The following is a 17,239-nucleotide window of genomic DNA, read 5'->3' on the forward strand; positions in this document are numbered from 1 at the left end:
GCGCGCCGTCCGCCCCCGCTCGCGCAGAACGCGGAGGGCCCTGCCGTACCGCTTAGTTACCCACGATTTCAAGAGTTATATAAATAATATAGATATATAGATAGATGATTATTATCCTATAACTTATTATGAATCCGAATCTGATTTAATCTGAATCCAAATAAAATAGTGAACACCAATTCGAATCCGAACCCGATAGTAGAAACCCCTTTTTGTTATTATAAGTCTAAAAGCCCTCTCTAACCCTAGAAGCCGGTAATCGTTTGTTTACCTTCTTCGCACCTTTGCGTATTTCATTCCACCAGCGGCGGATCTTCGCGTCCACGGCATTCCGATCCAGCGAGAGAGCACAAAAGGTATTCGTTCTCTCGCATGCGAGATCTTCACATCGTTGTGTTGATTTGATTTTGCATTGGTCTTTTAACTTTGCGTTTAGATTGTGGCGATCGAGATTGAGCTTTCCAGTTCTTAGATCTATTCGTTTTCATATAGTACGATCGAGTGGTTTCTTGATTCACATTGTACTTTTTCTTTTTCGTCTGTGGCACGATTTTGGGGGTTTCATCGGCGATGGCGATGGGTTTCCTCGAATCTGATCTACTTAGGGTTTTTCTCCGAATCAACTTAGGGATTTCTCTGACCTATTGGCTTCGCTGTCCATCGGATTTAGGGTTTTGTCATATTTGGAGTCGATCGTCTACGATGAATTGATGAACGATGGATCAGTCGATGGAAACTTCTGTTTCCCCCCCTAGATCGTAACGAGTTCTGTACTCTCATATAAATTTATGGCATATTTTCTTCTGGTTCTCCCGAGTGGCATTTGCACTCGATGATCTGTGTCTGATGTTTTCTTATGCAGGGCTTTTCTATTCTTCCTCTATGTCATGCGAGAGCTTATTTTTTTAAATTTTTTGGCTTTGCTGATTTTTGACTTGGTGATGTTTTTTATCTTTGACTTGATTTTGTTGCCTAATTTGGTTTGGCATCGGTCGTTTGTCTTAATCACTTCTATATTTTCTTGTCGGTTTGGTCCGATCTGTTTTTTTTTTTCTGTCTATTAGACTACCAGCGAAGAAGTTATTTGTCTGTCTCAGGGGCAATATGGCGACCACCGTGAAGAACAGCTCCAGCGGGCGGAGCGACGAGGCCTTGCGCCGTATCCACCAAAATTGGATGAGGAGGTATGATCGCAAGTATGCTGATGAGGAGGAGGAGGAGCAACGCTTCAAAATTTTCAAAGCGACATTTGAGGAGATTGAGAAACATAATACAGAGGAGGAGACTTGCCTTATCTATCTAAGCCCCTATTCAGATCTTACTGATGAGGAGTTCTTCGCGTTGCGTTCAAATTTACAGGGAGAGCTGCGGGAGGAAATGCTGGATGATATCAGTTTACGCGATTTTATGCGACCGAAGGTCTGTGATGCCTGTCGCAGGCGTCTGTGTTGCAAGTAGTAGATGGGATCTCTAGAGAAAATGGTATCTCTAGAGAAAAGGGGGCAGTGTTATATTCCTAGTGGGTAGTTTGGTAGTCTGTCTAGAGTACTACTTGTTATGCTACTTCTTTGTATCTTTTCTTTCTCCGTTTTTAGGAAGGGTCTCTGTTGGGTCTCTTTTATTTTTTTTTTCTTGGATAGTAAAGGAACTTTTATTCTTATGAATAGCGTCCTGTCATGTTAATTTAGTTTCCATGGACTAATAGTGTCATTGTTCTTGTGCTTAAGCACTGCCTAAACATATTACCTATCAATGGTATAACTGGTTTTGTAGTTATATATGATTATCTCTTATTCTATTATATCAACAATATGAATCTTGTAGTGATGCTGATGGAAGAGGAGCAGAATGACGTATCTTAATGATATATTAAGAGGTATGGAAGTGGATGGAGAGTTTTTTAGATAAGCTAAGTCCAACTCAGGTATGGTTGCCAGCTACTTTGCTTCACATACACATGCAATTGAAGTAAATTTGCTTTGAGTTATTTAAGTTGTTCTGACAGGACTTGTATTGGATCTTGTTTGCTGGAAGTGTCAAAATTCTACTAAATGTTTTGTTTCAAAATGTCCTGTCTTGATACATATTGGACCGAGGTGGAGAGTTTGTATCAAAATGCTCCAGTCAGTTTCAATTTTGTAGCATGTATCTCACATTCTCACTTTTGCAGTTGAATGCTGATGCTATTGTGGGCTCTGGATTGCCTACATATCTTAATTGTATAATATGCCTGCCTAATTTAGAATGTGTATTCAGCATTTAGCTCTTGGTATTGTTTGCCCACCTTACAAATTGTTTCTTTTATTTTATGGAGACAATTTTTGGCAATGTGAAGCTTTAATATGATGCTTATGTAATATTTTAGGTTCACTTTTTTGGTATAGGTTTTTTGGTATAGGAGATCATGTTTTTAGACAGATCCGAGTGAGATTTCTAAGCCCGCACTTTTGTCTACACACAGGATTCTTGACCGCTGCTCATCTTGAAATCATTTAAACTCTAATTAAACATTGGTATTCAAAAGATTTCTATTGATTGCTCACCTATATTGCTGTATTCTGTTTACTTAGCGATCATTTATGACCCTCGTGAATATTTTCGTGCTATGGGTGGTTAAATGGATTGATTCTGGACCTTGTGAATGAATTCTAGTTTTGTTAGCTAGATCAGATACGATAGTTTCTTGACTACAAATGTTTGGAGCTCTTACTTTGACCATCATTTCAAAGACAGTTGTTTGTTGTTTCACCTATCTGACTTAAGGTTTCGACCTTATCTTTCTGCCCTGACTGAATGCGTGGGCCAATTCAGGACGCGATCTTCACATTTTTTACTGTGTTAAAGTTATTGTTTCTTGTTATCTCGTTATGTATTATTAATTGCATGTTCATTTTTCAAATTCTGGTGTGCTTGATTCGCATTTTTGACTTGCCATAAAAAAATAATAATAATAAAATTTTCATGCTTGTATGGGAACTGGAATTAACAATAGTTTTTCTTTTTCCTTGATCTCACAGCTTATAGATATGTTACTTAGTTTGCTGATGAAGTCGATGATTGGTGTTTATTATTCCATGTGGTTAGATGTGGTGAATAAAGTGTTGCTGCAAGTCACTATTTATAGGTTTATGATGGGAGATCAGTGACATGAGGATGGTAGATTTGATTCCTGTAAGTTCCTATTCTTATATAATATAAAGTATGAATGATTCGATTGTGGCATGAAAAGGTTGACATGTCCAGAGAGGACAGATGAATCTCGAGTTAGAAGGATTGTAACCAGAATTGCTAATGATCAACATAGTTGAGCTGCTGCTGGAATACTCGTTATTTCCGAAGGTTGAGGGTGCTTCGAAAGAACTATACTGAAGACCACTCTTAGGCGTTCTGTCATGTGAATGGAATCCAGATTGTGTAACTAACTAGATATTGAGATATTTAGATATTGCAACAACCTAAAATCTTCATGTGTGTAGTTAGAACTTTATTTCTAAATCCTTAGCTACGCCTGTATTAGCTTAAATTCTACAGGATCCAGTCGATCTTCTCTACAACAATTTAACCCAATCTACTGTGAGCGAAAGTAGGTTCGAATTCCTAGTCCAAACAAAGTTTAAACTTCTTTCCAAACAAGTTTACTGGTTAAACAATAAAATTTCAAGCAAATAAATTTCATCAGTTCTTCGGAGGAAAATAAAAAATTCACTCAAACGCCGCCCAACTATCGCTACTTACGTGTACAGTTCAGCGTATGCATTTTGTCAGAGTTGGAATATTTGATAATTATTATGATCGATTAATTGCACGGTATGTACCCAGTCTTTACATCACATTACCTTGCAGAGACAATATCTGAATCCTAATATGACTTAAGATAACAAAATATAAAATACTTCTAGATCTAAACTGGCCATAACTGATCAAATAACCTGACTCAAAATAAAAAAAATATGAAAGCTTTTCAAAAATAACATAAAAGGACAAATTCGGAGGGCAAGACAATTAAATTTGGATCGCAAACTAGGGCGGTTCATGGTTTGACATGTTAGATCTCAAAAGTTGTAGTCGAATTTGGATTGCACGCTAAAAATGGATATCTAATTGAAACGTTAATGACCGTTTAAAGAATTTTCACACCGATCGTAAAATTGTCAAACTCAACGAAATTTTTATCCCAGGGTGATTAGGTCACGCTTCTCCATTAATTCTAATGTTGCAATCTGGGACAACTGTGGCATAAGCATCCTCAAAACTTCTTCACTGCTTTTACAAATAAACATCCAAATTTCTAATTTTAGCAATTAGACTTTAATAAAATTTATCAAATAGTTAATAGGTTTTTCTTCTCATTGTGAGTTATTATTAAACAGTAGTTTCAACAGTATATGTTGCACATGACTTTGCAAAACCTAAACACACAGCACACACAAAAAATCTATTTCCTCTCTTCTGGCTAGCAATGATTATTAGTTAGGCATCAAGAGGAATATAATGAATCTCTCTTCAACATATTTTACTTGTATTTTAAATTAAAAAAACATATTAATATTTTAAAGTGTTTATACAATTATATGCCATACATGCAGTCAAAACAATTGTCTAATATAACAGATTTGCATCAGAAGATAGGCCTATTAATGAAGTTACTTGATAAAGTTTAGACCTTCTAATTAGCATAATTAGAAGCCCAGATGTTCTCTGTTCGCGAAAATGCTAAATATTAGGATATGCTTATGAAGATATTGCCTAAAAATGAAAGTTGAAGTTCTAGTAAGCATAAATGCAGGCTATATTACACTTTTTGTCGTCAGGTTATAAATTGTGTAATACTGTAGTCCTTAAATTATAATTTATTATGTATTTTACTTAAACATTATAAATTATTGTAATCAACTCTCATTGTGCAATTTAATTTAGTTGATTGAAGGGTGGTGTATTGCCCATTTGGTATTGATTTGGTGTGGTATTGTACTTGATGAGGCGATGGTAATTAAAATGATACATCACAGGAATATCATGGATTCTTTATTATTTAGTCGAGTAAACTTGATTGCAAGACTTGACAGCTATGATCCATAAAGTTTGAGTCCGCAATTACAATAAATTAAAAGTGTTTTCAGTCAAGTTTCATTTTGGTCCGCAAACTTGCAAATTAAATGTTAGTGGGCTTTGATCTCCTAAAGCAGCTTCAATTTGGTCTAAGTATTGCCTATACCTAACAGTAACTGTAGACATTTTGTATGTACTGGAACCCCTTGAGATTTTATATATTACTTTTCAGTTTTAATAGCTTTTACCTTGTGGTTGTAGCTTGTTTTGATTTATAGGTACAACTATCGCTTCGTATGTAGAAAATTTTTTTTTGTATATAACGTAGCATGTCTGGAAAAACGTGGTAATCCAGGGCGTGACACATAAATATGTATAATTATAACAATATATATTATATATGATATTCTAAATCATTTATTCTTTTTATAGATAAATATTATATATAATACAATATTTTATTCCGATAATTAATATATCGGGTTTCTGGATAGGGCTTGGGCCAGCTTTGACACGCCGAAATAGGCCTAAAATTTTTTCGGGCCTAAATTTTTAAGCCCGGCCCAAACGCAAAGTCATACTTTTAAAACGGCAAGCACGGTCCAAATATGGCCCATCGGGTCGGGTCTTATTTTAGGCCTGAGCCTTGTTTACATTAAATCTAAATTTTTAAAATATAAATTCAAATATAACATCAAATATTTATAGACGTATATATATTATGTATAATATAAAATAAATTATGGTTCGGATTTGGGTTCGGGTATAGTCAAAATCCATATCCGAATCTATATCTGTTGGGCTTTTATTTTTGATATTCATATGCGAAACTACATCCGTTTATTATCGGGTAAATCCGCTTTATTTAGATTCGGGTTTCGATAAAATTTATGATATTCATACCCATACCCCCATTGACATCTCTAGATGTATGACTTGTGAGTATGCAAATGAATTAGCGCAAGGAATACTTTCGAAAAGGAGTAAAATAAAATAATTTTTGCAGGTTAGTGACTAAATTAAAATAAAGCCAACAAAGCTTGGGGCCTTGGATGTCTAAATTTTAAAAAATTTGAGGGACCAAAGTAGAAGTTAAATCGAAATTTGCGAACTAGTCGAGCAATTTAGGAAGTAGAAGTTAAATCGAAATTTGCGAACTAGTCGGGCAATTTATACAGTTAAGATTTATTAATGACAAAATGCGATGTAATTGTTGGCGCGGAGCATAAAAGTACATGCGAGGAAGGAGGGGGCAAATCAGTAATTTAGGGTAGGGTGGAGCCTAAAAATGCATGCGAGGAAGGAGGGGGCAAATTAGTAATTTAGGGTAGGTGGAGCCTAAAAATGCATGCGAGGAAGGAGGGGGCAAATCAGTAATTTAGGGTAGGTGGAGCCTAAAAATACATGCGAGGAAGGAGGGGGCAAATCAGTAATTTAGGGTAGGGTGGAGCACTGGAGCCTAAAAATACATGCGAGGAAGGAGGGGGCAAATCAGTAATTTAGGGTAGGGTGGAGCCTAAAAGTACATGCGAGGAGGGGTGCGAGGAGGAGGGGGCAAATCAGTAATTTTAGGGTAATGCACGATTAAAAAAGACCACGTGGAGAAAGTTCTCCGGTTATAATTATTATATATATATATATATATTATATATTATATATTATACATATATTGCAAACACTCCTTTTTGTTAATAAATAATCATGGAAAAATTACCCAATAATATTTCTCTGACAGTGGAACCTTTTTCCTGCGTAGCTCCCACCTCTCTCTCTATGAGTACCTCGCTCTCTGGGTCTCTCTCTATTTCTCACGCTCTCCCTCTCTCTTTATTTCTCACCCTCTGCCCTCTGGGTCTCTCTCTACTTCTCACGCTCTCCCTCTCTCTCTATTTCTCACGCTCTGCCGCAAGCCGTTAGGGTTCGTAGCTCCTCTCTCCCTCTCCCATCTGCCTCCCTCCCTCTCTCTCCCTTTCCCATCTGCCTCCCTCCCTCTCTCTCCCTTCCCATTTCTCTCTCTCTCTCTTCTGTAACACCCCGAGGCGATCACGGCCATCACATCTTCCTGCGCGCTCTCTCTGATCTCTCTCACTCACGACCAGGCGTCGCCTCAGAGAGCTCTCATCTGCGTTGGGTCCGGGATACTACGTACATCTTCCTGCGCGCTCTCTCTGATCTCTCTCACTCACGACCAGGCGTCGCCTCAGTGAGCTCTCATCTGCGTTGGGTCCGGGTTACTACATCTTCCTGCGCGCTCTCTCTGTCTCTCACTCACGACCCAAACCCTAGCTCCCATTCCTCTCGCTATCACCCAGGTTTTTTTTGCTGTGTTTTTTTCTCCATCAAATATTTTATGTTTTAAAATATTAGTTACTTTTTTTAATTTTAATCTTTTTTTTTTTTTGGGTTTTTTAGCTTTTCGCAGGGATTCGGACGGGCGACGCCATCCTCGCCTCAGGGTCCCCTCATCATTGGCGGGTTGTATTGGGTCGGGATACTACATCTTCCTGCGCGCTCTCTCTGTCTCTCACTCACGACCCAAACCCTAGCTCCCATTCCTCTCTCTATCACCCAGGTTTTCTTTGTTGTGTTTTTTTCTCCATCAAATATTTTATGTTTTAAAATATTAGTTCCTTTTTTTAATTTTAATCTTCGTTTTTTTTTTTTGGGTTTTTTAGCTTTTCGCAGGGATTCGGACGGGCGACGCCATCCTCGCCTCAGGGTCCCCTCATCATTGGCGGGTTGTATTGGGTCGGGATACTACATCTTCCTGCGCGCTCTCTCTGTCTCTCACTCACGACCCAAACCCTAGCTCCCATTCCTCTCTCTATCACCCAGGTTTTCTTTGTTGTGTTTTTTTCTCCATCAAATATTTTATGTTTTAAAATATTAGTTATTTTTTTAATTTTAATTTTTTTTTTTTTTTTTTTTGGTTTTTTAGTTCCGCAGGCTTCGACGAGTGCTTCCAGGCGAGAAATGGAACTTCGGTATGTATATAATAAAAGTTGAGTTATTATTTATTTATTTGATATAATAGTTATGTTTATATATTATATTATATATATATATATATATATATATATATATATATATATAGGAGAATGAAATTACTTGTATGTGTATATATAAAAACTTAACTTAATTTTAAATCCAAATTTGAGTTCAAAATTTATGTTCTAAATTTGGAATTCAAAACCAAAGTTTGAAAATAAATTTAAAATTTAAACCAGATTTTTAATTTGAATTTAGAATTAAGATTTTTTTTTGAATTAGAATTAGAATTTGAAAATAAACTTAAAATTTGGAATTTGGAATTTAGAACCAAAATTAAATTTAAAATTTAGCCTCAAATTAGAATTTACATTTCAAATTTAAACCTAAGGTCAAAATTTAAAATTGAAATTTGAATTCAAAAACAATTTTAAACTTTGAAATTTAATTCAAAATATAATTTGACCTTAAATTTTAATTTTAAATGCAAAATTTTAAATTTGAATGCAGATAAAATTAACTTTTAAAATATAAATTGGAGATTAATTAACATAAGAAAATACAAAGTTATGAACCAAATTTGTAATTAATGCATTTGTTACCGCGGAAAAGTAGATGTCAGTCTCAAATAAGGACCCCCGCTTTTGACCTTTTTTTATTAATTTAGGTAATTTTTAATTATTTTAATTTGTCTTACTTATTATATTAAGTTGAACATCCGTTAATACTAATGGTGCTTTGCTGCATTTATATATACATATTTTCTACTATATTGAATGCCGATTTCACATTAGTTCTTAACTGCCAATAAAATAGACTTCCTTATCAACTGAAAAATAATTAAGAATTTTATTAATTCAAGTATGTATTAATCATTTTAAATTAGTTATTATTTAATTTTAATTAAGTTGTCTAAAACAAAAATTATTTGAGATGTTGTCGAAACATGTGAAGATAGAATTTTTCTGTTAAGATTTTTAAAATAATTAGGTTGTGGCGTTTCTATAAGATAGTGTTTGAGAATAATTTCTTATTCCCTTTGTTCCCAAACGGTGCATTTGGTACTCGAGAACAGTAGTTCTCGAATTTCTGAAATAGACTTGTATAAGATTAGAACTATTGTTCCACCATTTTCTCTGGAATAAACTTGTTATCCCCCTTTGTTTCCAAACGGTGCGTTGGTATTCGAGAACCGTAACAGTTCTTGAGTTTTTGAAATAAGTTGGTGTAAGATTAGAACGGTTGTTCCACCACTTTCTTTGGAACAAGCTGGTTCCCAAGTAAGAACAAAGTTAATTAAAGTCAAAATTTAATTTTAATTATGATATTAAATCATTAATTAATGTAATTAATATATTTAAATAATTATTTATTTTTTAAATAATAAAACAATTAATCAATTTATTATTTATAACTACTAATTAAATTATTATTATTTAGTTAATTTATTTATTAATTTATAATTAATTAATTATTTATTAATTATCTCTTAATTATTTAATTTATTAATAATTAATTAGTTAATTAAATATGAATTAATTATATTTATGATTAGTTAATCAATTAATTATTATTATTTATAATTATTAATAATTATTTATTTAATTAATTTATTATTTATAATTATTAATAATTTATTATTATTAGACATTTAATTTATTATTATTTATAATTAATAATTATATTGATTGATTTATTTATTCATTCTTTATTAATTAGTTAACTAATTATAATTATTAATAATTTATTATTTATAATTTTTTAATTAATAATTGATAATTAATAATTTATNTAATTAAAAAGTTATATTATTTTATTTATTTAACTAATTAATTAATATATTTTTATTATCTTATATAGTATTCATAGCTAATAAATTTATTAATTTATTAAATTATTTTTAAGTGGTAGTGTACTTGATGACGCGACGATAATTAAAATGGTATATCACCGTAACATCATCGATTCTTTATTATTTAGTCTAGTAAACTGGATTGCAAGACTTGATAGCTATGATCTATAAAGTTTGAGTCGGCAATTACACTAAATTAGAAGTGGATATCTTGACTTTCAGCCAAGTTTCATTTTGGTCCGCAAATTTGCAAATTAAATGTTTGTGGGCTTTGATCTCCTAAAGCAGCTTCGATTTAGTCTTAAGTATTGCCTATACCTGACAGTAACTGTATGCGCCATACTTAGGGGTGGAATTGGGCCGGGCTTGGGTCGGGTAATGTTATGCCCAATCCCGGTTCAAAGAAAAATGTTGGGTTTTAGAACTTTTATCTCTTTTTTTTTAAAAAAAATTTAGGCCTGGCCCAAGCTCAAGCCCAGTATCCAGCACTCATCGTGCTTTGTGGATGCCTATTTTATGTATTTATCATATACTATACAAATATTTTTATTGTATAAAATTAAAATAAAATACCTATTTTTATTAAGGTTTGATCACGTCAAAAAATTTAGTATCTAACGTCAATTATAATAGCAAATACCATTAATGCCAACTAATAATTATCCATCAATGAAATTAGACAAGACAAAAAAAAGTTAATAAACTAAAATTAAGACTTAGACAAATTGAAGATGTCCTTCAGCAACCTTCACTCCTATTTCGATGCCAGCAATCCTACAAAGTAAATATTAGATAGGAACTTCTCACGTAAGGATAGTACGTTTAATTAATTAGGACATATGTGTTTTTTTAAAGGAGCATTATAATATTTTAAAATTTTAAAATTATTTTTAAGTTATGTACATAGAATGCCTAATTATTTTTTAAAGTCGTTTAAATAATATATATTTAGTAAGTATTATGTACATAACTAATTAGCTATATATAATAATACGTATCATATATTTACTCATAGATATGTATAATTAATTAATTATATACAACAATACTATTTAATATATCTTAATATGGAACTAAATATGTATAATTATAACAATATATTATTATATATGATATTATATATAATTTATTCTTTTATAGATAAATATTATATATAATACAATAATTTATTCTGATAATTAATATATTTGGTTTGTGGGCCGGGCTTGGACATGCCGAAATAGGCCTAAACATTTTTCGGTCTTAAATTTTTAAGCCCGGCCCAAATACAAAGTCATACTTTTAATACCCAAGAACAGTCCAAACATGCCCCATCGGGTTGGGCCTTGTTTAGGCCCGAGTCTTGGTTACATTAAATCTAAATTTTTAAAATATAAATTCAAATATAACATCAAATATTTATATAGATATACATATTATGTATAATGTAAAATAAATTGTGATTCAGATTCGGATTCGGGTATAGTCAAAATTCATACCAAAATTTATATTTGTTGGGTTTTATTTTTGATATTCATATTTGAAATTACATCCGTTTAGTATCCGATAAATTCGCTCTGTTTGGATCCGGGTTCGGATAAAATTTTGGGTATCCATACTCATTAACATCTTCAGATATGACTTGCGAGTGCGCAAATGAATCAGCGCAAGGAATACTTTCGAAAAGGAGTAAAATGAAACAATTTTTGCAGGCTAGGACTAAATTAAAATAAAGCCAACAATGCTTGGGGCCTTCAATGTCTTAATTTTAAAATATAATTACTTTTTCTGCATTTTTTTCTTTTCTGCATAAAATATTTTATGTTTTAAAATATAATTAATTTTTTTAATTTTAATTATGTTTTTTTTTTTTTTTTTTGGTTTTTTAGCTTGTGCACTGATTCCGACGAGAAATTTAGCTTCCTCTCTCTCACAAATCATTTCCTGCTCCTCTCCAGGTTTTTTTTTTGCATTTTTCTTATCAAATATTTTACATTTTAAATATAATTACTTTTTTAAATTTTAATTATGTTTTTTTTTTAGCTTCTGCAGTGATTTCTTTCTTCAGCATCCTCTCTCTCACCCATCATTTCCTGCTCCTTATCTCACGTGAGTTTTCTTTTCTGTATTTTTCTCATCAAATACTTTATATTTTAAAATATAAATTATTTTTCTAATTTTTATCATGTTTTTTTTTTTCTGCAGTGACTCCGACGAGCTGCCCAGGCGAGAATATGGCACATTCCGTATGTGTTTACCTCTCTCTCTCCTGTATATATGTATATATTTGCTCATGACTATTGAAAAAGTACTTTAAAAAATATAATATGCTACAGTGAAAAAAAACTGTAGAGTATTTTATAAAAATTACGGTAAAATACTATTATAACTAATATATAATTATATAACTAAATATATAATAAATTGTCCAATTAATTATTTGTTATTAATATTTTATTAATTTTTTATATTTAAAATTTTAAAATAATTGATTAATTAAATTAATAATTTTGTCAAAATTTTCAGAAATTCTACAGAAGCTATTACTTTTGATTGTACTTTGGCAAACTTAATTAGGATAATTTAAATTTGACATTCAATAAAACTATTATATTCATTTTTTTTATTTAATAACTACAATATTAAATTAAAACTTTACAGAAATATCAGTTAAAAATAACTAAAGATAAAAATTAAATTAGTAAAATTAACAAGAGAAACAGAGAATTGAAAATAAATTTAAAATTAATATTTAAAATTGAATTCAAAATTTTAAATTAAATTAAATTAAAACTTAACTTAATTTTGAATCCAAATTTGAGTTTGAAATTTATGTTCTATATTTGGAATTCAAAACCAAAGTTTGAAAATAAATTTAAAATTTAAACCAGATTTTTAATTTGAATTTAGAATTAAGATTTTTTTTTGAATTAGAATTAGAATTTGAAAATAAACTTAAAATTTGGAATTTGGAATTTAGAACCAAAATTAAATTTAAAATTTAGCCTCAAATTAGAATTTACATTTCAAATTTAAACCTAAGGTCAAAATTTAAAATTGAAATTTGAATTCAAAAACAATTTTAAACTTTGAAATTTAATTCAAAATATAATTTGACCTTAAATTTTAATTTTAAATATAAATTTTAAATTCAAATGCAGATAAAATTAACTTTTAAAATATAAATTGGAGATTAATTTAGGTAATTTTTAATTATTTTAATTTGTCTTACTTATTATATTAAGTTGAACATTAGATATTTACATATTTTCTACTATATTGAATGCCGATTTCACATTAGTTCTTAACTGCCAATAAAATAGACTTCCTTATCAACTGAAAAATAATTAAGAATTTTATTAATTCAAGTATGTATTAATCATTTTAAATTAGTTATTATTTAATTTTAATTAAGTTGTCTAAAACAAAAATTATTTGAGATGTTGTCGAAACGTGTGAAGATAGAATTTTTCTGTTAAGATTTTTAAAATAATTAGGTCGTGGCGTTTCTATAAGGTATTGTTTGGTTCGGAAATAAGAGGAGAATAATTTCTTATTCCCTTTGTTTCTAAACGGTGCATTTGGTACCCGAGAACAGTAGTTCTCGAATTTCTAAAATAACTTTGTATAAGATTAGAACTGTTGTTCTATTATTTTTTCTGGACCAAACTTGTTATCCCTCTTTGTTCCCAAATGGTGCGTTTGATACCCGAGAACAGTAATAGTTCTTGAGTTTTTGAAATAAGTTGGTGTAAGATTAGAACTGTTGTTCCACCATTTTCTTTGGAACAAGCTTGTTCCCGGGTAGAAACAAAGTTAATTAAAGTCAAAATTTATTTTTAATTATGATATTAAATCATTAATTAATGTAATTAATATATTTAAATAATTATTTATTGCTTAAATAATAAAACAATTAATCAATTTATTATTTATAAGTATTAATTAAATTATTATTATTTATAATTAAAAAATAATTATGTAGTTAATTTATTTAGTAATTTATAATTAATTAATTAATTATTAATTTTCTCTTAATTATTTAATTTATTAATAATTAATTATTTGATTAATTATGAATTAATTATATTTATGATTAATTAATTATTATTTATAATTATTAATATTTATTTAATTAATTAATATATTATTAATTTATTAATTTATTATTTATAATTATTAATACTTTATTATTATGAGACANATATTTTAAATTAATAATTAATAATTTATTAATTTATTTATTAATAATTAATTATTTAGTTATTTATAATTATTATTAATTTATTTGTTACAATATATTATCAAATAAGTTTTTACTAATAATTTATTATGAATTACTAATTTATTACTTAAAATTAATTAATTAATTAATTAATTAATTAATAATTTATAATTATTAATAATTTATTATTTATAATTACTAATAATTTAATGTATTTCTTTTAATCTAATTATTTTTCTTTACTTGTTATCTGGCTAAAATAATTTACTAACTAATTAAAAAATTAAAATATTTTTGTATTTAATTAATTAATTAATGTATTTTTATTTTCTTAGACAATATTCATAGCTAAGTAATTTATTAAATTATTTTTAAGTAATATTTTGATGTTAAAACATTAGATAAAATAATTTTAATTTAAAATTATAACTCTTATTCCTAGGAACAATTCAATTTTCATTTAAACATCATTACCTTATTTCTAGAAATAATTCAAATTTTTTAATCCAAATACAAAATTGGCCTAATCCTACTTGTATATTTATTTCAGAAATAAGTAGTTTTTACTTTTATTTGAACCAAATGCAGTCTAAAGGTTCGTAATTTTACCTGGGGCTGCTTTTAGTTGAGGGGGCCATGACTCCACCTTCCTACTCTAAATTTTCCAACTTTATATATCTTATTATAACTTTATATAACTCTTTGTCATCTACAATTTTAGATACAAACCAATAACTAGTTAGATAGTCTAGGGTTCAACCAAGTTATTTTTAACTGAATTGGTTATTTTTATAACTTTTTTATTATTTCTTGTCAAAAACATATTGAATCTATGCTTTTCTTTATCCAATCAGTGTTTTGTAATGAAACTGTAATATTTCGATATAAAATTACAAATTTAGTACTTATAATGTAGATGTTCAAAAAATAATTTTAGTATCTTCAAAAGAAATTAACGTGTGTAAAATTTTTTTTTTTTTAAAAAATTTAATTGCAATATTATATATAGGAATGTGTTGATTGGTCCTGCCGGGCCTCTCACTTTAGGCTCGATGGCCTGGAACGAGTCCGGCTGAAACGGGCGTGGATGGTGACAGGCCGAGGAGGGTTGTGCGACCCTGCACAACCCTGGCCAGTATGGCCTGGACCCTCAGACCCAAGACAAGTTGTCTTAGAGTTTGGGGTCGAGCTCATGAGGAGAAGGGCTTTCTTCCCAGGAGCTCTCCTCTCACAGCAGTCTGGTCCAAAAGACCAAAAACCTTACTTTTAGGGTATGTTTGGTTCGCCGAAAGTAAATCAACAAAAATAACACTTTTAGAAGGTGACGTCTTATCGGTTATTTATTTTGTGAAAGTGAATATAAAAATTACTTTACGAAAGTGGGCTAATAAAGTGAGTTATAACTAAATCTCACTTTTTTGACTTCGATTCAAAAAATTCGGAAGTCACTGAAAGTGGAGAGCTTACCTAAGAGGTTATATTTGGTCTTAACTTTAATATTTAAAAATTTATTTTTAAAGTTTAATTTTACTTTAAATTTGAATTAAATTTATGATTACATTTTGAAATTTATTTATAAATTAAAATTCAACATAAAATTTTGAATTCAAATTTGTGACTTTATATTTAAATTTAAGTTTATAAATTTTATTTTCATTTAAATTTGAATTTAAAATTTAAAATATAATATTGGATTCTAAATATAAATATAAATTTAAAATTTTAATTAAAAATGTAAGTATAAGTCGTTTGTTTATATTTTCATCTCTTTATATATAATTTAATAATCAAAATTGCAAAACTATAGTTTTAATTTTTAACTTTATAGTGGACCAAACAATTGAACTAAAAAGTAACTTTTAAAAGATTGATAACCAAACATGCCCTTAAAAAAAATAATTATAATTAAAATTTATATATTTGTTAAAAAATTTAAAAGATTGATATTTCATTATCATTTTTATAATTTTTTAATTTTTTATCAAAATATCAATTTAAATAAAAAATATTTTTTTATTTTTTAAATTTAGTATGTTTTTTAAAAAAATTTAAAAAAATTTACGGGACGTCCCAAAGGAGGGCCCGGCCCGGCACGGACCGGCCCAAATTCAGACCCGGGCTTGTCCGGGCCAGGTCTAGCCTATTTTGGCTCGGCTTATGTAAGCCGTGCCGGTGCTCCATGGCCCATATTGCATCCCTGCATATTATTATATTATTATGTAAGGCCTTTCAAAAGTTGGAATTTTTCAACTCCAAATGCACAAAATTGTCACATGCATGGTGTTAAATGTCGTTATGAAACGAGTTCAACAATTTAATATTAATATTTTAAACTTAAAATCTAAGTTTATTGATAAGATTTCCACTATTGTGAAGAATCTATATATAAAAATTAATAAAATTTCAAAATTTATTATATGGCCCTTAGATAATCTAAAAAATAACGGTATATAAATAATAACTATCCAATCCAAAAAAAGTTGGCATTTAATATTTTTAATTTTTTTAAGATGTAAGCATTTTATATGCTGTAGAATATATCTACCGAAATAAATTTTATTTTTGAAATGTTTATACTAAACTTAAAAATACACGGCATATAAAATATATAGTTTTATACGAGGGACATGTAATAATTTTTATTATTCAATTTTAGGTATAACATTTTGAATGCACTTTTATTAAGGGCATATTTGGTTAGCTAAAAGTGAAGCACAGGAAAGTGACACATTTGAAAAGTAACGTCTCGTTTCATCTACAAAGGTTAATAGGAAACTCATTTTACAAAAGTGAGCTGATAAAGTCAATAATAATAAATTTCACTTTTTTGACTTCGGTTCAAAAAATTAGAAAATTATTGAAAGTGAAAAATTTAGCTAAGAGGCTATATTTGGTCTTAAATTTAATTTTTTAATTTTAATTTTAAATTTGAATTTTACTTTAAATTTGAAATAAACTTGTGATCACGTTCTGAATTCTATTTTTTTTTAAAAATTTAAATTCAAATTTATGACTTTATATTTAAATTTAAAGATTTAAAGATTTATTTTTATTTAAATTTGAATTCTAAAATTTAAATTTAATATAAATTTAAATTTTTAATCACATTATTTTTAGCTACGAATCTCAATTTGAATTTTGAATTC

General features: G+C 29.3%; 1 protein-coding gene across 3 annotated transcripts in view; it reads left to right on the forward strand.

The window, feature by feature from the left end:
• LOC109714502 (senescence-specific cysteine protease SAG39-like) overlaps positions 175 to 17,239 on the forward strand; it is a 37,383-nt gene continuing 20,318 nt past the window's right edge. The window contains exons 1-2 of one of the 3 annotated variants that reach the window (XR_002217393.1): positions 175 to 356; positions 1,065 to 1,780. The gene's annotated coding sequence lies outside the window, so the exon portion shown is untranslated. Of the gene's footprint in view, positions 357 to 1,064; positions 1,781 to 17,239 lie in introns of those variants that run through there. The other 2 variants (XR_002217392.1, XM_020239172.1) reach the window with 2 other exon arrangements.

This window comes from Ananas comosus, linkage group 8 (genome assembly GCF_001540865.1).
Source record: "Ananas comosus cultivar F153 linkage group 8, ASM154086v1, whole genome shotgun sequence".
Taxonomy (NCBI): domain Eukaryota; kingdom Viridiplantae; phylum Streptophyta; class Magnoliopsida; order Poales; family Bromeliaceae; genus Ananas; species Ananas comosus.